The following is a 22598-nucleotide window of genomic DNA, read 5'->3' as shown; positions in this document are numbered from 1 at the left end:
CATATTGCAATGTGATCCTGGGCGGTAAGATGCCGCCCAGATTGCATTCAATATGCCAGCAATAATAAATGTGCCCCTTTGTTAGGAAAATAGGATTTTAATTACCTACCGTTAAATCCTTTTCTCGTAGTCCGTAGAGGATACTGGGGTACACATTAGTACCATGGGTATAGACGGGTCCACTGGGAGCCATGGGCACTTTAAGAATTTGATAGTGTGGGCTGGCTCCTCCCTCTATGCCCCTCCTACCAGACTCAGTCTAGGAAACTGTGCCCGAGGAGACGGACATACCTTGAGAGGATATAAAAGGATAGTGGTGAGATTCCGAACCAGCACACACAAACTAGAGGACAGCCATGCTAACCAAACTCTAAACCAGGAACAGCAACCGCTGAACCAACAATACTTAACCAAGTAACAGTGCAGGTAGAAACGAAGCACTGGACGGGCGCCCAGTATCCTCTACGGACTACGGGAAAAGGATTTACTGGTATGTAATTAAAATCCTATTTTCTCTTACGTCCTAGAGGATACTGGGGTCCACATTAGTACCATGGGGATGTACCAAAGCTCCCAAATCGGGTGGGAGAGTGCTGAGGTTCCTGCAGAACTGATTGACCAAACTGAAGGTCCTCAGAGGCCAAAGTATCGAACTTGTAGAACTTAGCAAACGTGTTTGAACCTGACCAAGTAGCTGCTCGGCAGAGCTATAAAGCCAAGACACCCCGGGCAGACGCCCAGGAAGAACCCACCGACCCAGTAGAGTGGGCCTGTATAGATTTTGGACACAGCAAACCTACCGTGGAATAAGTATGCTGGATAGTAAGCCTGATCCAGCGTGCAATTGTCTGCTTTGAAGCAGGACACCCAATTTTATTGGGATCATAGAGAACAAACAGCAAGTCAGATTTTCTGTGACGAGCTGTCCGCTTCACATAGATCTTCAAAGCCTTCACCACATCCAAGGACTTTGAAGTAGCAGAGGTGTCGGTAACCACCGTAACCACAATAGGTTGGTTGATATGAAACGCAGACACCACCTTTGGAAGAAATTGCTGACGAGTTCTGAGTTCAGCCCTATCTTCATGAAAAATCAAATAGGGGCGTTTGTGAGACAACGCCCCCAGCTCTGACACACGCCTCGGAGAAGCCAAGGCCAACAGCGTGACGGCTCTCCACGTAAGAAACTTGACATCTACGTCCTGTAAAGGCTCAAACCATTCTGATTGCAGGAACTGCAACACCACGTTGAGATCTCAAGGTGCCGTAGGAGGCACAAAGGGCGGTTCGATGTGCAGAACACCTTTCAAAAATGTCTGAACCTCAGGGAGAGAAGCCAATTGTTTCTGAAAGAAAATGAATAAGGCCAAAATCTGGATTTTTATGGAGCCCAAACATAGGCCCACATCCATACCTGACTGCAGAAAAATGAGAAAACGTCCCAGTTGAAATTCCACCGCAGGAAATTTCCTGTCCTCACACCAAGAGACGTATTTTTTCCAAATACGGTGGTAATGTTTACACGTTACCCCCTTTCAGGCTTGTAACAGGGTTGGAATAACCCTATACGGGATCCCTTTCCGGACTAGAATTTGACGCTCAACCTCCATGCCGTCAAACGTAGCCACGGTAAGTCTTGAAAGACGAACGGCCCCTGTTGGAGAAGGTCCTCGCGAAGAAGTAGAGGCCACGGGTCCTCTAGGAGCGTCTCCAGTAGATCCGCCTACCAGGCCCTTCTTGGCCAGTCCGGAGCAATGAGAATTGCTTGAACCTTTTTCCCTTTTTATTCTTTTGAGAATGTTTGGGATCAATGGGAGTGGTGGAAACACGTACACCATCTGGTAGACCTATGGAGTCACCAGAGCGTCCACCACCACTGCTTGTGGGTCCCTCGACCTGGAACAATACCGCTTGAACTTCTTGTTGAGACGAGAGGCCAACATGTCGATTTGTGCAAATCCCCACCGATGTGTCAAGCACCCGAAACACCTCCGGGTGAAGGCCTCACTCTCCTGGGTGAAGGTCGTGTCTGCTGAGGAAGTCTGCATCCCAGTTGTCTACTCCCGGAATGAAGATCGTGGACAACACCACAGCATGCCTTTCTGCCAAGAGGAGAAATCTTGTTACCTCTGACATTGCTCCTCAGCTCTTCGTTCTGCCCTGTCGGTTTATGGCCCTCATTCCGAGTTGTTCGCTCGCTAGCTACTTTTAGCAGCATTGCACACGCTAGGCCGCAGTCCTCTGGGAGTGTATCTTAGCATAGCAGAATTGCTAACAAAAGATTAGCAATTCTGCTATTAATAGCAGAATTGCTAACGAAAGATTAGCAATTCTGCTATTAAGTATTTCCTTGCTGTTTCTGAGTAGCTCCAGACCTACTCCTAGATTGCGATCACCTCAGTCCGTTTAGTTCCTGGTTTGACGTCACAAACACGCCCTGTGTCCGGCCAGCCACTCCTCCGTTTCTCCAGCCACTCCTGCGTTTTTACCTGGCACGCCTGCGTTTATTAGCACACTCCCTGAAAACGGCGAGTTTCCGCCCAGAAACACCCACTTCCTGTCAATCACACTACGATCAGCAGAACGATTGAATAGCTTTGTTCGCCCGTGAGTAAAATAGCATAGTTTTGTGTAAAATTGCTTAGCGCGTGCGCCCTGCTGTGCATACGCATGCGCAGAACTGCCGGATTTTAGCCTATTAGTAATTCTGCTAAAAATAGCAGCGAGCGAACAACTCGGAATGACCACCTATGTACGTTACTGCTGTCACATTGTCCGACTGAACCTGAATGGTTTTATCTTGAAGAAGATGCAATGCCTGTAGAAGGGCATTGGATATGGCCCTTAGTTCCAGAATGTTGATCGGAAGAATGGCTTCCTGACTTGACCATCTTCCTTGGAACTGTTCCCCCTTGGTGACTGCTCCGCAACCTCTGAGGCTTGCTTCTGTGGTTAGCAGAATCCAGTTTTGAATCCCGAACCTCCGGCCTTCAGTTAGGTGAGAAGTCTGAAGCCACCACAGAAGAGTACTCCTGGCTTTTGGCGACAGGCGGATCCTCTGGTGCATGTGAAGATGGACCACCGATCCAGACCATATGTCTAACAGATCCAACTGGAAGGGCCTTGCGTGAAACCTTCTGTACTGCAGCGCCTTGTAAACTGCCACCATCTTCCCCCAGAAGGCGAATGCATAGATGCACCGATATCCGGGTTTGTCTTAGAACATCCCACACCATCGACTGGATCACCAATGCCTTTTCCAACGGAAGGAACAACATCTGTGCCTCCGTATCTAGTATCATCCCCAGGAATGGAAGCCTCCGTGTTGGTTCCAGATGAGATTTTTTTAGGTTCAGAATTCACCTGTGATCCTGGAGCAGTCGGGTTGAGAGGGCAATGTTGTCTAACAACCTCCCCCTGGATGGTGCTTTTATCAGCAGATCGTCCAGGTATGGTATTATGTTCACTCCCTGTTTGCGGAGGAGAAACATCTCTGCCATTACCTTGGTGAACACCCTTTGTGCCATAAAGAGGCCAAATGGCAGGGCCTGGAACTGGTACTGACAGTCCTGTAAGGCAAACCTTAGATAAGCTTGATGAGGTGGCCAAATCGGAATATGAAGGTACGCATCCTTGATATCCAGAGACACCAAGAATTCCCCTTCCTCTAGACCTGAGATCACCGCTCTCAGTGACTCCATCTTGAACACCCGTAAGTATGGGTTCAATGACTTGAGATTTAAAATGGGCCTTACTGAACCATCCGGTTTCGGAACTACAAACAGGTTGGAATAAGAACCCTGACCTTGTAGCTGAAGTGGAACTGTACCAGTTTTAGAATTGCTTCCTGTAAAGTCATACTTGCTTCTTGAGTAGCTGGTAAGCCTGATTTGAAGAATCTGTGAGGTGGGAGTTCCTGAAACTCCAGTCTGTAGCCCTGGGCTATAAGATCTTTGACCCAGGGATCCTGGCACGACGTTGCCCATATGTGACTGAAGAGTCTCAAACGGGCTCCCACCTGCCTGTCTTCCAGGCAGTGCGGTCCACCGTCATGCTGAATGCTTAGAGGAAGCAGAACCGGGGTTCTGTTCCTGTGAACCTGCAGTTGCTGTTTTTTTGGGGTTAACTCTATTGTTTTTAAAGGCCGTAGAAGAACCTTTGGTTTTGTTTTTAAACTTCGCTGTCCGAAAGGACTGCAGAGTTGGAGCAGTGTAGGATTTTCTAGCCGGGAGAGCTGCGGAAGGAAGAATGTAGACTTACCCGCCGTAGCCTTGGATATCCACGTATACAGTTCATCTCCAAAAAGGGCTTCACCTGTGAAGGTAGGCTTACCACGCCTTTCCTGGAATCCGTGTCCGCAGTCCACTTGCGCAGTCCCCTGGATAAGGAATCAGACCCGTCAATTAGATTACCTGACCATTTTGCAATAGCCCTAGAGATCCATGAACAAGCTATAATGGGTCTCTGGGCCACCCCCGCAGCTGTGTACAGAGATTTGAGAGTGGTCTCAATATTGCAGTCTGCAGCATCCTTCAAGGAAGCTGCCGCAGGAACAGGTAAAACTATCTTACGAGACAGCCTAGAAACCGATGTGTCAACTATCGGTGGGTTTTCCCATTTTTCATCATGAGGAAACGGGAAGGATGTGAGTAACCGTTTTGGGACCTGAAACTTCTTGTCAGGATTTACCCAAGTTGTTTCAAATAGGGAATTTAATTCCTTAGATGCAGGGAAAGTAGCTGAGGATTTCTTTTTCACATTAAAATAAGATTCCTCCTCGTCCTCTGATACCTTATCAGGGATGTGCAGGATGTCTCTAATAGTTTCTATCAGGGCCTGTATTCCCTGTGACAAAGCAGCATCCCCCTCTCCCGAGTCCACCTCTCTGTGGACAAATGGCAGGGGTCTGAGGCGCTGGAATGACCACTGAATCTCTATTCATCAGGTCATCAACAGATTGCCTTAAGTATTGCATCTCCTTCTCATTTTGGGATAATTTATTTGAAATATTTGAAATCATCCCTTTTAATGAATCTAACCATACTGGTTCAGGTCCACTAGCCTGAGAATGTGTACTATCCTGATCCTTAGAGCAGGAGGTGGGTCCCCAGGCAGTAGGGCCTACCGGTGGTTTCCCCTGTACCCCTGTGGGCCAGTCCAAGCCTGAATACAGGTACAGTATGACATAAATCTGGCACATAGGCTACTGGTGCAGACCTGTATGCATGTTGCATTTTTCAAATATGCATGCAATTGTATTTTTTAGTGAATGCATTTTGCATCTGGAGTGTTCAACGTTAATGCACTCACACTCACCACCAGCCCAACAATGTCATGTAAAAAAAGAAAGTGCAGCATCCTCTTTATCATAATTTAATTATGTCAATAACTTTATAATTACATTTTGTGAATTATACCAATAATGCAGTGGTTCTCAAACTATGTGCCGCGGCGGGACACTTGGAGATCAAAGACCAATTCAAACTATTTATTGTCAATGTAATAGGCAAAACCAGTGCTATTGGCTGCCAATCATAAAATATGTAGACAAACAGAAGTGAATCCTGTCCCCCACCATGTAACTGACCCTAAGGGTGACATATAAACAAAATTTACTTAATTATTTTTTTCTAAATTTCTCAATAAGAAACTTGTGTGCAGTGTAAAAAAAATCTGATACTCTAGGGCGCCGTGATTCAAAAAAGTTTGGGCACCACTGCAATAATGTATTCATAAAAAAAAGCAAACAGAAAGAAAAAGTGACAAGCTGCTAAGCAAGTACATTTCATTATTTCTACCTCCCAACCATCCATTTCATTACTTCTACCTCCCAACCATCCACATTTCACAGGACTGCTCTGCAATTGGGTGTGGTATAGAAGATCTACATTAATTAGATATACATTCATTACAGTAGGTCAACCCCATATGGTCCACATGCATTAGGTCAACAGGATCAAAAAGTCAACATGGAAAAGGTAGACCACTGAAAAGGTCAACAGGTACAAAACGTTAACAGGTACAAAAAGTTAACAGGGCCCAATCGTAGGCCACGTGGATGGAAAATCAAGCAAACGTTGAAAAATATGTGAAAAGCCCCAAAAACTTGTGTCGACCATTGTTATGTCAACCTTTTGTACCTGTCAACCTTAAACACTGTCTACCTTTTACCATGTCCACTAATGCATGTCGACCATATGGTGTCGACTTATTGACTGTCTATCTAGACATTGTCTATCTATATATTGGAACCCCCACAATCAGACGGTCATCTCGCTTTGCATTGGATTGGGGGATGCTCTGGCGCACCTTGCATCACAGAGACCAGTTTCTCCACAGCATGTGGCATAAAAAAATAAGAATTTACTTACCGATAATTCTATTTCTCGTAGTCCGTAGTGGATGCTGGGAACTCCGTAAGGACCATGGGGAATAGCGGCTCCGCAGGAGACTGGGCACAAAAAGAAAGCTTTAGGACTACCTGGTGTGCACTGGCTCCTCCCCCTATGACCCTCCTCCAAGCCTCAGTTAGGATACTGTGCCCGGACGAGCGTACACAATAAGGAAGGATTTTGAATCCCGGGTAAGACTCATACCAGCCACACCAATCACACCGTACAACTTGTGATATAAAACCCAGTTAACAGCATGATAACAGAGGAGCCTCTGAAAAGATGGCTCACAACAAGAACCCGATTAGTTAAAAATAACTATGTACAAGTATTGCAGACAATCCGCACTTGGGATGGGCGCCCAGCATCCACTACGGACTACGAGAAATAGAATTATCGGTAAGTAAATTCTTATTTTCTCTGACGTCCTAGTGGATGCTGGGAACTCCGTAAGGACCATGGGGATTATACCAAAGCTCCCAAACGGGCGGGAGAGTGCGGATGACTCTGCAGCACCGAATGAGAGAACTCCAGGTCCTCCTCAGCCAGGGTATCAAATTCATAGAATTTTGCAAACGTGTTTGCCCCTGACCAAGTAGCTGCTCGGCAAAGTTGTAAAGCCGAGACCCCTCGGGCAGCCGCCCAAGATGAGCCCACCTTCCTTGTGGAATGGGCTTTTATTGATTTAGGCTGCGGTCATCCTACCGCAGAATGCGCCAGCTGAATAGTGCTACAAATCCAGCGCGCAATAGACTGCTTAGAAGCAGGAGCACCCAGCTTGTTGGGTGCCATCAGGATAAACAGCGAGTCAGTTTTCCTGACTCCAGCCATCCTGGAAAAATAAAATTTTCAGGGCCCTGACTACGTCCAGCAACTTGGAATCCTCCAAGTCCCTAGTAGCCGCAGGCACCACAATAGGTTGGTTCAAGTGAAAACCTGAGACCACCTTTGGGAGAAACTGAGGACGAGTCCTCAACTCTGCCCTATCCATATAGAAAATCAGATAAGGCTTTTACATGACAAAGCCGCCAATTCTGACACACGCCTGGCCAAGGCCAAGGCCAACAGCATGACCACTTTCCACGCGAGATACTTTAGCTCCATGGTTTTAAGTGGCTCAACCAATGCGACTTTAGGAAATCCAACACCACGTTGAGATCCAAAAAGTGCCACAGGAGGCACAAAAGGAGGCTGAATATGTAGTACTCCTTTAACCAAAGTCTGAACTTCAGGCAGTGAAGCCAGTTCTTTCTGGAAGAAAATCGACAGAGCCGAAATCTGGACCTTGATGGACCCCAATTTGAGGCCCAAACGTCACCCCTGCTTGCAGGAAGTGCAGGAATCGACATAGTTGAAATTCCTCCGTCGGGGCCTTCATGGCCTCCCACCAAGCAATAAATTTTCGCCAAACGCGGCGATAATGTCTTGCGGTGACATCCTTCCTGGCTATGATCAGGGTAGGGATGACTTCCTTCGGAATACCCTTTTCCTTTAGGATCCGGTGTTCTACCGCCATGCCGTCAAACGCAGCCGCGGTAAGTCTTGGAACAGACAGGGTCCCTGCTGCAGCAGGTCTTGTCTAAGCGGCAGAGGCCAAGGGTCCTCTGCCAGCATCTCTTGAAGTTCCGGGTACCAAGCTCTTCATGGCCAATCCGGAACCCCGAGTATGGTTTTCACTCCTCGCCTTCTTATTATTCTCAGTACCTTGGGTATGAGAGGTAGAGGAGGAGACACATAAACCGACTGGTACACCCACGGTGTCACTAGAGCGTCCCCAGCGATCGCCTGAGGGTCCCTTGACCTGGCGCAATATCTTTTCAACTTCTTGTTGAGGCGGGACGCCATCATGTCCACCCGTGGTCATTCCCAACGGTTTACCCGCATTTGGAAAACTTCTGAATGAAGTCCCCATTCTCCTGGGTGTAGGTCGCCCATCGGAGAATCCTTGTGGCTTCTGCCATCGCCATCCTGCTTCTTGTGCCGCCCTGTCTGTTTACATGGGCGACCGCCGTGATGTCGTCTGATTGGATCAGTACCGGCTGGTTCTGAAGCAGGGGCCTTGCTTGGCTTAGGGCATTGTAAATGGCCCTTCGCTGCAGAATATTTATGTGAAGCGAAATCTCCTTGGAAATTTCTTCCCTGTGTGACTGCACCCCAGCCCCGAAGGCTGGCATCCGTGGTCACCAGGACCCAGTCCTGTATTCCGAATCTGCGGCCCTCTAGTAGATGAGCCCTCTGCAGCCACCACAGCAGCGACACCCTGTTTCTTGCTGACAGGGTTATCCGCTGTTGTATCTGTAGATGGGACCCGGACCATTAGTCCCACAGGTCCCACTGGAACGTCCTTGCGTGGAGTCTTCCGAATGGAATTATGCTTCGTACGAAGCTACCATTTTTCCCAGGACTCGTGTGCATTGATGTACCGACACCTGTCCTGGTTATAGGATGTCTCTGACTAGAGATGACAACTCCTCGGCTTTTTCCACTGGAAGAAACACTCTTTTCTGGTCTGCGTTCAGAAAACATTTCCAGGAACAGAAGACGTGTCGTCGGCACCAGCTGTGACTTTGGAATATTGAGAATCCAGTCGTGCTGTTGTAGCACTTCCCGAGAGAGTGCTACCCCCACTACCAACTGTTCTTTGGACCTCGCCTTTATCAGGAGATCGTCCAAGTACGGGATAATAAAAACTTCCTTCTTGCGAAGGAGTATCATCACTTCTGCCATTACCTAGGTAAAGACCTTCGGTGCCGTGGACAACTCCCCCGGCCGCGTCTGGAACTGATAGTGACAGTCCTGTACCACATATCTGAGGTACTCCTGGTGAGGAGGGTAAATGGGGACATGCAGGTACGCATCCTTGATGTCCAGGGAGACCCTGTAATCCCCCTCGTCCAGACTCGTAATATCCGCCCTGAGCGATTCCATCTTGAACTTGAATCTTCTGATATAAAAGTTCAAGTATTTTAATTTTAAGATGGGTCTCACCGAAACGTTTCGGTACCACAACCACTGTGGAATAGTAACCCCTTCCTTGCTGAAGGAGGGGCACCTTGACAATCACTTGTTGTGATTATAGTGTTGAATATCCACCAACACCGTCTCCCTGGCAGAGGGAGGTGCCGGTAAGGCAGATTTTAGGAAACGGCGGGGAGAAGAACGTCTCGAACTCCAGCCTGTACCCCTGAGATACTACTTGAAGGACCCAGGGATCCATGTGAGAGAGCCCACTGTCCGCTGAAATTTTTGAGACGGGCCCCCACCGTACCCGGGTCCGCCTGAGCAGCCCCCGCACCATGCTGTGGACCTACCGGACGCAGGGAGGATTTCTGCTCTTGGGAACTAGCTGTGTGTTGCAGCTTTTTCCTCTACCTTTGCCTCTCGGCAGAAAGGATGAGCCTCTAGCCCTCTTGCTTTTCTGGGGCCGAAAGGACTGTACTTGATGATACGGTGCTTTCTTCTGTTGTGGGGTAGCCTGTGGCAAAAAAATCGATTTCCCAACAGTAGCTGTGGAAACGAGGTCTGAAAAACCATCCTCAAACAGTTTTACCCCCTTATAGGGCAACTTCCATGTGCCGATTCGAGTCGGCATCGCCTGACCATTGCCAAGTCCATAACCCCCGTCTGGCGGCAATGGACCTAGCGCTTATTTTTGATGCCAGCCGGCAAATATCCCTCTGTGCATCACTTATGTATAAGACCACGTCTTTTATATGCTCTATTTTCAGCAAAATATTGTCCCTATCCATAGTTATTTTCCGACAGGGAATCTGACCACGCAGCGGGAGCACTGCACATCCATGCCGAAGCAACGGCTGGTCGCAATATAATGCCCTAGTGTGTGACTATATCTTATAGGGTAACCTCCTGCTTTCTATCAGCAGGTCCCTTCAGGGCGGCCGTATCCGGAGAGAGTAGTGCCACCTTTTCTGATAAGCGTGTAAGTGCTGTATCTACCCTATGGGGTGTTTCCCCGCGTGACCTATCCTCTGGCGGGAAAGGGTACGCTGCCAATAACCGTTTTAGAAATTATCAATTTCTTACCGGGGGAAGACCACTCTTCCTCACACACCTCATTTAATTTCTCAGATGCAGGAAAAACTACTAATAGTTTTCTCTCACCAAACACAATACCATTTTATGTGGTACCTGGGGTATAATCATAAATGTGTAATACATTTTTCATTGCCTCAATCCTGTAACGGGTGGACCTATTTGGAGGGTACACCAGTCTCATCTACGTCGACACTGGAGTCAGTATCCGTGTCGACATCTGTGTCTGTTATCTGAGGTAGCGGGCAATTTTAGAGCCCCCCATGACATTTGAGACGCTGGAACAGGCACAAGCTGAGTAGCCGGCTGTTCTGTGTCGTCGACCTTTTATGTAAGGAGTTGACACTTTCACGTAATCTTTCCATAAGTTCAACCACACCGGTGTCGACCCCGCAGGGGGTGACAACATATTTACAGGCATTCGCTCCGCCTCCACCTCATTATCCTCCACATACCTGTCGACACAGCCGTACCGACACACAGCACACACACAGGGAATGCTCTGATAGAGGACAGGACCCCACAAAGCCCTTTGGGGAGACAGAGGGAGAGTATGCCAGCACACACCAGGGCGCTATATATCACAGGGATAGCACCTATAAAAAGTGTTTTCCCTTATAGCTGCATATATATATATGTATACTGCGCCTAAATTGTGCCCCCCCTCTCTTTTTAACTCTTTCTGTAGTGTATTAACTGCAGGGGAGAGCCAGGGAGCTTCCCTCCAACGGAGCTGTGAGGGAAAAATGCCGCCAGTGTGCTGAGGAGATAGCTCCGCCCCTTTTTCGCTGACTTTTCTCCCGCATTTTTATGGATTCTGGCAGGGGTTAATGTACATCCATATAGCCCTGGGGGTTATATGTGATGTATTTTTGCCAGCCAAGGTGTTAATATTGCTGCTCAGGGCGCCCCCCCCCAGCGCCCTACACCCATCAGTGACCGCAGTGTGAGGTGTGCATGAGGAGCAATGGCGCACAGCTGCAGTGCTGTGCGCTACCTTGATGAAGACTGATGTCTTCTGCCGACGATTTTCCGGACCTCTTCTTGCTTCTGGCTCTGTAAGGGGGCCGGCGGCGCGGCTCTGGGACCGGACTCCGAGGCTGGGCCTGTGTTCGATCCCTTTGGAGCTAATGGTGTCCAGTAGCCTAAGAAGCCCAAGCTGGCTGCAAGCAGGCAGGTTCGCTTATTCTCCCCTTAGTCCCTCGATGCAGTGAGCCTGTTGCCAGCAGGTCTCACTGAAAATAAAAAACCTAAAACTAACTTTTATCTAAGAAGCTCAGGAGAGCCCCCTAGATTGCACCCTGCTCGGTCGGGCACAAAAATCTAACTGAGGCTTGGAGGAGGGTCATAGGGGGAGGAGCCAGTGCACACCAGGTAGTCCTAAAGCTTTCTTTTTGTGCCCAGTCTCCTGCGGAGCCGCTATTCCCCATGGTCCTTACGGAGATCCCAGCATCCACTAGGACGTCAGAGAAATAGGATTTTGGTACAGACCGGTAAATCCTTTTCTTGTAGTCCATGGAGGATGCTGGGGTCCACATTAGTACCATGGGGTATAGACGGGTCCACCAGGAGCCATTGGCACTTTAAGAGTTTGAGAGTGTGGGCTGGCTCCTCCCTCTATGCCCCTCCTACCAGACTCAGTCTAGAAACTGTGCCCGAGGAGACGGACATCTTCGAGAGAAGGATTATACGCAGATAGTGGTGAGATTCGTACCAGCTTGCACATACAAGGCACGTCAAGCCAACGAAGCTTGAACACTCAGCAACTGCTGAAACATTACTTACCAAGTAACAATGCAGTACTCAACTAAAATTAAGTTGTACTGAACCAAATAACATTTGCAGGAAAACGAAGCATTGTACCAAAGCTCCCAGAACGGGAGGGAGAGTGCGGAGTCTCCTGCAGAACTGATTGACTGAACTTCAGGTCATCAGAGGCCAAAGTATCGAACTTGTAAAACTTTGCAAACGTGTTAGACTCAGACCAAGTTGCAGCTCGACAAAGTTGTACTGCCGAGACACCCCGGGCAGCTGCCCAGGAAGACCCCACCTTACAAGTAGAGTGGACCTTAACAGATTTTGAACACGGCAGTTCTGCCGTAGAATAAGCGTGCTGGATAGTTAGCCTAATCCAGCGAGAAATAGTCTGCTTAGAAGCAGGACATCCAATTTTCTTGGGATCATACAGGACAAACAGACTTTCTGTGACGAGAAGTTCTCTTCACATATATCTTCAGAGCCCTTACAACATCCAAGTACTTTGATGTAATTGAGGAGTCAGTAGCCACTGGCACCACAATAGGTTGGTTGATATGAAATGCCGACACAACCTTCGGAAGAAACTACTGACATGTCCTGAGCTCAGCTCTATCTTCGTGGAAGATCAAGTAAGAGCTTTTACAGGATAAAGCCCCCAATTCGGACACGCGTCTAGCAGCAGCTAAGGCCAACAACGTGATCTCCTTCCATGTAAGAAATTTGACCTCAACCTCCTGTAGAGGCTCAAACCAATCCGACTGGAGGTACTGCAACACCACATTTAGGTCCCATGGCGCCGTAGGCGGTACAAAGGGAGGTTGGATGTGCAGAACTCCCTTCAAAAAGGTCTGAACCTCAGGGAGGGAAGCCAATTGTTTCTGAAAGAAAATAGATAGGGCCGAAATCCGGACCTTCATAGATCCTAACCTCAGGCCCATATCCACTCCTGCTTGCAGGAAGAGGAGAAAACGTCAGAATTGAAACTCCACCGTAGGAAGCTTCTTGGACTCACACCAAGAGACATATTTCTTCCAAATATGATGGTAATGTTTAGACGTTACCCCTTTCCTAGCCTGTATCAGGGTAGGAATTACCTTTTTCGGAATGCCCTTCCGAGCAAGTATCAGGCGCTCAACTCCCATGCCGTCAAACGTAGCCGCGATAAGTCTTGATAGGCGAACGGCCCCTGCTGCAGCAGGTCCTCCCAAAGAGGAAGAGGTCTCGGTTCTTCTTGCAGTAGATTCAGAAGATCCGCGTACCAAGCCCTTTTTGGCCAGTCTGGGGCAATGAGGATCGCTTGAACCCTTGTTCTCCTTATGAGCTGTAGGATTCTTGGAATGAGTGGGAGTGGTGGAAACACGTACACCGACTGGAACACCCACGGAGACACCAGGGAGGCCAAATGGCAGGGCCTGCAACTGGAAATGACAGTCCAGCAACGCGAAACGGAGATAAGCCTGATGCAGCAGCCAGATCGGAGTGTGGAGGTACGTATCCTTGATATCCAGTGATACCAGGAATTCTCCATCTTCCAGACCTGATATCACCGCCCTTCTTGAACTTGAACTCCTTTAGAAAGGGGTTCAATGATTTCAGGTTCAGAATGGGCCTGACCGAACCATCCGGTTTCGGTATCACGAAAAGGTTCGAATAGTAACCTTTGTCCTGCATGTGAGGTGGTAGTGGCACAATGACCTGTGCCTCCACCAGTTTTTGGACAGCGTCCTGTAGTACAGTGCTGTCTGCCAACAGAGTTGGTAAGCCTGATTTGAAAAACGATGAGGAGGGAGACTTTGAAATTCCAGCCTGTATCCCTGGGATACAATATCTATCACCCAGGGATCCAGGCCGGACAATACCCAGACGTGACTTAAGTCTCCAGGCCACGTGGTCCACCGTTGTGCTTTTGGACTTTGGGGTTCTTAAAGCAGGCTTTTGCTCCTGGGAACCTGCAGCTGCAGGTTTCTTGGACTTAAGTCGACCTCCCCTAAAGAAGGTATTGGACGTTCTGGCCTTTCTAGGCCTGTTAGGCCAAAAGGACTGCGTTGCAGATGAAGAGAAGGATTTATTCGGAGCAGGTGCTGCTGAGGGAAGAAACGGAGACTTACCCGCTGTAGCCGTGGATATCCACGCATCTAGAGCTTCCCCAAAGAGAGCCTGACCTGTATAGGGTAGGGCCTCCAGACTTTTCCTGGATTCCGCTTCGGCCGACCACTGGCGCAGCCACAGTCCCTGACGAGCTGAAACAGACATGGAAGATATTCCCGCAGCCATGGAACCCAGGTCTTTCATGGATTCTACCATAAAACCTGCTGAATCATGTATGTTGCTTAAATATAAAGCAACGTCATCCCTATCCATTGTATCCAAATCCTCAAGTAAGTAGCCGACCACTTTACTATTGCCTTTGCAATCCATGCACTAGCAATAGTGGGACGTAATATGGCCCCTGAAGCAGTGTACATTGATTTTCAATTTTTTTTTCTATCAGCCGGCTCCTTTAAGGCGGTAGATCCTGGAACAGGCAAAACCACCTTCTTTGGGAGTCTGGACACAGATGCGTCAACAATCGGCGGGTTTTCCCATTTTTTCCTATCCTCCTCAGGGAAAGGAAACGCCACCTGGACCCTTTTAGGGACCCGGAATTTTTTCTCTGGGTTTACCCATGCTTTTTCAAATATAACATTCAATTCCTTTGACGCAGGGAAGGTTAGCGAGGCTTTTTTATTCTCAGTGAAAAAAGCCTCCTCAACCTGCTCAGGTGTGGTATCATTAACATTGAACACATCCCCGATAGCCTCTATCAACAATTGCACCCCCTTTGCAAGAGATGCGGACCCCCGCAACACATCCCCATCACCGTCTGTGGTGTCAGAATCGGTATCCATGTCGTCTTGTGTGACCTGCACAAGTGCACGTGTGTGGGGTATATAGCGGGGTATCCTGAGGTACCAGAAACCGGCCATACTGCCAAAGAGCTCTGTAATACCTGGGTTGCAGATTCATTACTTGCAACCCTGTCAAAAATCTGAGAAATCCAAGATTTGATAGAGGAAAACCACTCCGGTTCCCTTGCTGGTATCTGTGCTAAACCAGTGCTATCCTGACTACATGGAATGGGATCATCCTGGGAGGATAAATCCTCTGCAGCATATGACACAGTGTCCCTGGACATAGCTAAAGGAGACCACCAAACACTCCACACACACACAGGTGAGGGCAGACGGAGTGTCCCCCCCCCCAAGAATGGCAAGAGAGACACAGAGATTGGAGCCAACCCACACACAGCGCTTTTAGCAATGGGAGACCCCTTGTCAGCACTGACTGTGCACCTTAATAGGACACACCATGGACATGCAGTCAAGGGTGGCAGTGCCTCCCCTGTCATTAATTATTAAAATAATAAAAAGAAGATACTTATGACACATGTTCTTTATTTTATTCTAATCATTTTCCTGCTTTAAATTACTTTGGGAGGCACTGATAGCAGTGCCTCCCGTGGATAACTGGAACAGGGACAGTGCGGGGGCGGAGCCTAGCACTGGGCTGTAAAAGCCCATGAAAAAAGACAGGGAAAGCGGCACTAATCCAAGTGCCTCGCTGACAGGGACACCACCCCCATGTCAGCGAGGCACCTGTGATTGGACAGCGGATCCAGGGCTGGATCCGCTTGTCCAATCACCCACACGCGGCGGGTCCCGGCGGTGATTGGTGTTGGAGGTTGCCGGGAGCAGCGGTGGGCCTGCACTGTGGGCCTGCACTGTGGGCCTGCACTGTGGGCGCCCCCCCCCCCCCCCCCCCCGTCGTCCTCCTCCGCCGACTCCCGCTCACCTCACAGCCAGCAGCGGAGGCCCTGCGGAGCGTGCGGCTCTCCCCCCGTCCTCCCCCCCCGCTAGCTCCGTCCTCCCGGCTCCCGCTCACCTGACAGCCAGCAGCGGTGGCCTGCAGTATGTGCGGCTCTCCCCCCAGTCCTCCACCGCCGGCTCCAGCCACAGCAGGTTAGTTCGTGTGCGCGCACACACACACACACTCTCTCTCCTCCTCCTGTGGATATGTCAGTATAATGTTCATTTTACAGGTGCCCCTACCCTATTGGATTCTACTGGACAAGTGGACGTGATCGGCGTGGGATGTAGGTAAGTCATCCGTCTCTATATTTTTACAGGTACCCCTATTGGATTCTACTGGACAAGTGGACGTGACCGGCGTGGGATGTAGGTAAGTATGTGTGAGTGTGTAAGTGCGTTTTAATAAATTTCTACTTTCACGGTGCGTGAGTTGTGTTTTTATTTGGGTATTTTTATGTTGTAGAACTACAGGTACCAGCGAGACCGTTATTTCCCCCGCATGCTGGTACTTAAGGTTCTCCAAGTACCAGCAAGCGGGGGAGGCTTGCTGGTCCTTGTAGTTCCACAACAACAACAAAATATAATTTTTTTACACACATGGCAGGGGTGCTGGGGACAGCCTCGGGCTTCACCCCTGGCCCTTGGGTGCCTGGAGGGGAGGGACCCCTTGATTTAAGGGGTCTCCACTCATCCAGGAAACCCTGGCCAGAGGAGACTATTTGGGGAGTAATGCCACGGCCGCAGGGACCTACATAAAAGTGTCCCCCCGGCTGTGGCATTATCTTTCTGGCTAGTGGAGCCCGGTGCTGGTTTTAAAAATATGGACCCCTACATCTTTTGTCCCCCGTATTTTTGGAACCAGGACCGGACTAAGAGCCCGGTGCTAGTTGTCTAAATACGGGGAACCCCTGTCCAATTTTTCCCCCCAGTATTTAATCAACCAGGACTGGCTCAAAGAGCCCGAGGCTGGTTATACTTAGGAGGGGAAACCTCACGCATATTTTTTTTTTAACCCATTCAGACCCTTCTCCATTAAATTAATGGAAGCCCTGGACAACAAAAATAAGATTTTACTTACCGGTAAATCTATTTCTCGTAGTCCGTAGTGGATGCTGGGAACTCCGTAAGGACCATAGGGAATAGACGGGCTCCGCAGGAGACAGGGCACTTTAAGAAAGAATTTGGATACTGGTGTGCTCTGGCTCCTCCCTCTATGTCCCTCCTCCAGACCTCAGTTAGAGAAACTGTGCCCGGAAGAGCTGACAGTACAAGGAAAGGATTTTGGAATCCAGGGCAAGACTCATACCAGCCACACCAATCACACCGTATAACTTGTGATAAACTTACCCAGTTAACAGTATGAACAACAACAGAGCATCAGATCAACCCTGATGCAACTATAACATAACCCTTATGTAAGCAATAACTATATACAAGTATTGCAGAAGAAGTCCGCACTTGGGACGGGCGCCCAGCATCCACTACGGACTACGAGAAATAGATTTACCGGTAAGTAAAATCGTATTTTCTCTAACGTCCTAGTGGATGCTGGGGACTCCGTAAGGACCATGGGGATTATACCAAAGCTCCCAAACGGGCGGGAGAGTGAGGATGACTCTGCAGCACCAAATGAGCAAACACAAGGTCCTCCTCAGCCAGGGTATCAAACTTGTAGAACTTTGCAAAAGTGTTTGAACCCGAACAAGTAGCTGCTCGGCAAAGCTGTAATGCCGAGACCCCTCGGGCAGCCGCCCAAGAAGAGCCCACCTTCCTTGTGGAATGGGCTTTTACTGATTTTGGCAGCGGCAATCCAGCCGCAGAATGAGCCTGCTGAATCGTGTTACAGATCCAGCGAGTAATAGTTTGCTTTGAAGCAGGAGCACCCAGCTTGTTGGGTGCATACAGGATAAACAGCGACTCAGTTTTCCTGACTCTAGCCGTTCTGGCTACATAAACCTTCAAAGCCCTGACCACATCTAGTAACTCGGAATCCTCCAAGTCACGAGTAGCCACAGGCACCACAATAGGTTGGTTCATATGAAAAGATGACACCACTTCTGGCAGAAATTGCGGACGGGTCTGCAATTCTGCCCTGTCCATATGGAAAACCAGATAGGGGCTTTTATGTGACAAAGCCGCTAATTCTGACACACGCCTAGCTGAAGCCAAGGCTAATAGCATGACCACCTTCCACGTGAGAAATTTTAACTCCACGGTTTTAAGTGGCTCAAACCAGTGTGACTTCAGGAAACTCAACACCACGTTAAGATCCCAAGGTGCCACTGGAGGCACAAAAGGGGGCTAAATACGCAGTACTCCCTTTACAAACGTCTGAACTTCAGGAAGAGAAGCCAGTTCTTTTTGAAAGAAAATGGATAGGGACGAAATCTGGACATTAATGGAACCCAATTTTAGGCCCAAAGTCACTCCCGACTGTAGGAAGTGAAGGAAACGGCCCAGCTGGAATTCCTCCGTAGGAGCATTCCTGGCCTCACACCAAGCAACATATTTTCGCCATATACGGTGATAATGTTTAGCCATCACGTCCTTCCTAGCCTTTATCAGCGTAGGAATAACCTCATCCGGAATGCCTTTTTCTGCTAGGATCCGGCGTTCAACCGCCATGCCGTCAAACGCAGCCGCGGTAAGTCTTGGAACAGACAGGGCCCCTGTTGCAACAAGTCCTGTCTTAGAGGCAGAGGCCATGGGTCCTCTGTGAGCATTTCTTGCAGCTCTGGATACCAAGTCCTTCTTGGCCAATCCGGAACAATGAGTATTGTTCTCACTCCTCTTCTTCTTAGGATTCTCAGCACCTTGGGTATGAGAGGAAGAGGAGGAAATACATAGACCGACTGGAACACCCACGGTGTCACTAGCGCGTCTACAGCTATCGCCTGAGGGTCTCTTGACCTGGCGCAATACCTCTGTAGCTTTTTGTTGAGGCGGGATGCCATCATGTCTACTTGTGGCAGCTCCCACCGACTTGCAATCTGCGTGAAGACTTCTTGATGAAGTCCCCACTCTCCCGGGTGGAGGTCGTGCCTGCTGAGGAAGTCTGCTTCCCAGTTGTCCACTCCCGGAATGAACACTGCTGACAGTGCTCTTACGTGATTCTCCGCCCAGCGAAGAATTCTGGTGGCTTCCGCCATTGCCACTCTGCTCCTTGTGCCGCCTTGGCGGTTTACATGAGCCACTGCGGTGATGTTGTCTGACTGTATCAGAACCGATTGGTCGCGAAGCAAGGTCTCCGCTTGACGTAGGGCGTTGTATATGGGCCTTAGTTCCAGGATATTGATGTGAAGGCAAGTTTCCTGACTTGACCACAGACCTTGGAAATTTCTTCCCTGTGTGACTGCTCCCCACCCTCGGAGGCTTGCGTCCGTGGTCACCAGGACCCAGTCCTGAATGCTGAATCTGCGGCCCTCGAGAAGGTGAGCACTCTGCAGCCACCACAGGAGAGACACCCTGGCCCTGGGGGATAGGGTGATCAGCCGATGCATTTGTAGATGTGATCCGGACCACTTGTCCAACAGATCCCATTGAAAGGTCCTCGCATGGAACCTGGCGAAGGGAATGGCCTCGTATGATGCCACCATCTTTCCAAGGACTCGCGTGCAGTGATGCACCGACACCTGTTTCGGTTTTAATAGGTCTCTGACCAGTGTCATGAGCTCCTGAGCCTTCTCCATCGGGAGATAAACCCTCTTCTGGCCTGTGTCCAGAATCATGCCCAGGAAGGGCAGACGAGTCGTAGGAATCAACTGCGACTTTGGAATATTTAGAATCCAGCCGTGCTGTTGTAACACTTCCCGAGAGCGTGCTACGCTGATCAGCAACTGCTCTCTGGACCTCGCCTTTATGAGGAGATCGTCCAAGTATGGGATAATTGTGACTCCTTGCCGTCGCAGGGGCACCATCATTTCCGCCATTACCTTAGTAAATATTCTCGGTGCCGTGGAGAGACCAAACGGCAACGTCTGGAATTGGTAATGACAATCCTGTACCACAAATCTGAGGTACTCCTGATGAGGTGGATAAATGGGGACATGAAGGTAAGCATCCTTTATGTCCAGAGACACCATAAAATCCCCCCCTTCCAGGCTTGCGATGACGGCTCTGAGCGATTCCATCTTGAACTTGAACCTTTTCAGGTATATGTTCAGGGATTTAAATTCAATATGGGTCTGACCGAACCGTCCGGTTTCGGTACCACAAACATGGTCGAATAGTAACCCCTTCCTTGTTGAAGGAGGGGAACCTTGACCACCACCTGCTGAAGATATAATTTGTGAATTGCAGCTAACACTATTCCCTCTCTAAGGGGGAAGCTGGCAGGGCTGATTTGAGGTAACGGTGAGGGGGCATCTCTTCGAATTCCAGCTTGTATCCCTGAGACACAATCTCTATAGCCCAGGGATCCACCTGGGAGTAAACCCACTTGTGGCTGAAATTTCGGAGACGCGCCCCCACCGGGCCTAGCTCCGCCTGTGGAGCCCCAGCGTCATGCGGTGGATTTAGTGGAAGCCGGGGAGGACTTCTGTTCCTGGGAACTAGCTGTATTGAGCAGCTTCTTTCCTCTACCCCTGCCTCTGGCAAGAAAGGACGCACCTCGGACTTTCTTGCCTTTTTGTGATCGAAAGGACTGCATTTGGTAATACGGTGCTTTCTAAGGTTGTGAGGGAACATATGGCAAAAAATTTCACTTTCCAGCCGTAGCTGTGGAGACCAGGTCCGAGAGACCCTCCCCAAACAACTCCTCACCCTTGTAAGGTAAAACCTCCATGTGCCTTTTTGAGTCGGCATCGCCTGTCCATTGCCGAGTCCACAGGACCCTTCTGGCAGAAACAACATTGCAATTATTCTAGAGCCCAGTAGGCTAATGTCTCTTTGAGCATCTCTCATATATAGGACAGCGTCTTTTATATGCCCCAGGGTCAGTAATATAGTATCCTTGTCCAAGGTATCAAGTTCCTCAGATAAGGTATCCGTCCATGCTGCTACAGCACTACACATCGAGGCCGACGCAATCGCCGGCCTTAGTAAGGTACCTGAATGTGTATAAATGGACTTCAGGGTACCCTCCTGCTTTCTATCCGCAGCATCTTCTAGGGTGGCCGTATTCTGTGACGGCAGGGCTACCCTCTTGGATAAGCGTGTTAAAGCTTTGTCTACCCTAGGGGAGGATTCCCAGCGTAACCTGTCCGTTGGCGGGAAAGGATACGCCATAAGCATCCGTTTGGAAATCTGCAGTTTTTTATCTGGAGATTCTCAAGCCTTTTCACATAACTCATTTAGCTCATGTGAAGGGGGAAAGGTCACCTCTTGCCTTTTTTCTCCATACATATAAACCCTCTTGTCAGGGACTGGGGTTTCCTCTGTGATGTGCAACACATCCTTTATTGCTATAATCATATAACGGATGGCCTTAGCCAATTTAGGCTGTAACTTTGCATCATCGCAATCGACACTGGAGTCAGAATCCGTGTCGATATCTGTGTCAACAATTTGGGATAGTGGGCGCTTCTGAGACCCTGACGGCCTCTGCGACATAGGATCAGGCATGGGCTGAGACCCCGGCTGTCCTAAGGCTTCAGCTTTATCCAACCTTTTATGCAAGGAAAAACAATAACACAAATACTGGGCGCTGATAATAATTGCAATGATGTTGAATATTAATGATTTAGAACTGCTGCTTCACCCAGAGGTCACTGCCAACCTCACAAACAACTAATACAGGAAATATAAAAAATAAATGAAGCGCTGTCCAAATCAATATATATTTAAAAACATGTAACATTTAATTAACAATTACAAGACAAACATGAATCACACGGCCGGTGTTAATTCTAATATCATTTAAAACATATATAATATATAGTCAATGATGTAGCCACTCCGGAATAATTAGACTGAATTAATGGGCTGAATGTTAGTAGCCATTAGCATGCCATAATGGAGAATGGAGAAAGTTAAAAAGCATAAATCTCTTTCAGCTGATAATTTGATTATGGTTCAAGGCTTGAAATTTGTTAGTAGCAAGCGTATTAGTGCAGGAATCTCCTTGCTTAATTGCAACAACTGCAGACAGATTTTAGTATTAGTGCAGGAATCTCCTTGCTTAATTGCAACAACTGCAGACAGATTTTAGTATGTTATTGTACTTATCAGTCCAGCGTAGCCACGCTCAGCAAACAGCAACTCGGCGTGTCTTCAGACCATGGTATGGTTTTACCGGGGTGACGTCTCACTCCTTAAGCTCCAGACAGGTCCTCACGCTTGCGGTGCTGGTTGTAAGCAGCAATTGATCCCAGCCGAGGATAGCACTCCTCTAACGCGTTTCCCCGCCTTTGTGCAGCTCGGCGGCTTCTTCAGAGAGAATGAATGAATGAATGGTGCTGTCTTATACCGCTCTGTATTTAACGGAGCTCAGGAACCTCCCTCTCTTTCCTGTTTCCGTAGGTTGCGCATGCGCATTCCGTGCGTTCCAATCATGCGTTCCATCAAGCGTTTTCATGGTTGTTATGATATCATTTCCTGTTTATATCAA

The 22598-nt window shown here is 48.8% G+C and overlaps 1 protein-coding gene across 2 annotated transcripts in view; it reads right to left on the bottom strand.

The window, feature by feature from the left end:
• Window positions 1-22598, bottom strand: part of FBXO36 (F-box protein 36) — a 399365-nt gene that overhangs the window by 300220 nt on the left and 76547 nt on the right. The gene's annotated exons all lie outside the window — the stretch shown is intronic.

This window comes from Pseudophryne corroboree, chromosome 4 (genome assembly GCF_028390025.1).
Source record: "Pseudophryne corroboree isolate aPseCor3 chromosome 4, aPseCor3.hap2, whole genome shotgun sequence".
In the NCBI taxonomy this organism is placed as follows: Eukaryota; Metazoa; Chordata; class Amphibia; order Anura; family Myobatrachidae; genus Pseudophryne; species Pseudophryne corroboree.
The sequence above is the reverse complement of the archived record's forward strand: the minus strand, read 5'-3'. Positions and strand labels throughout refer to the sequence as shown.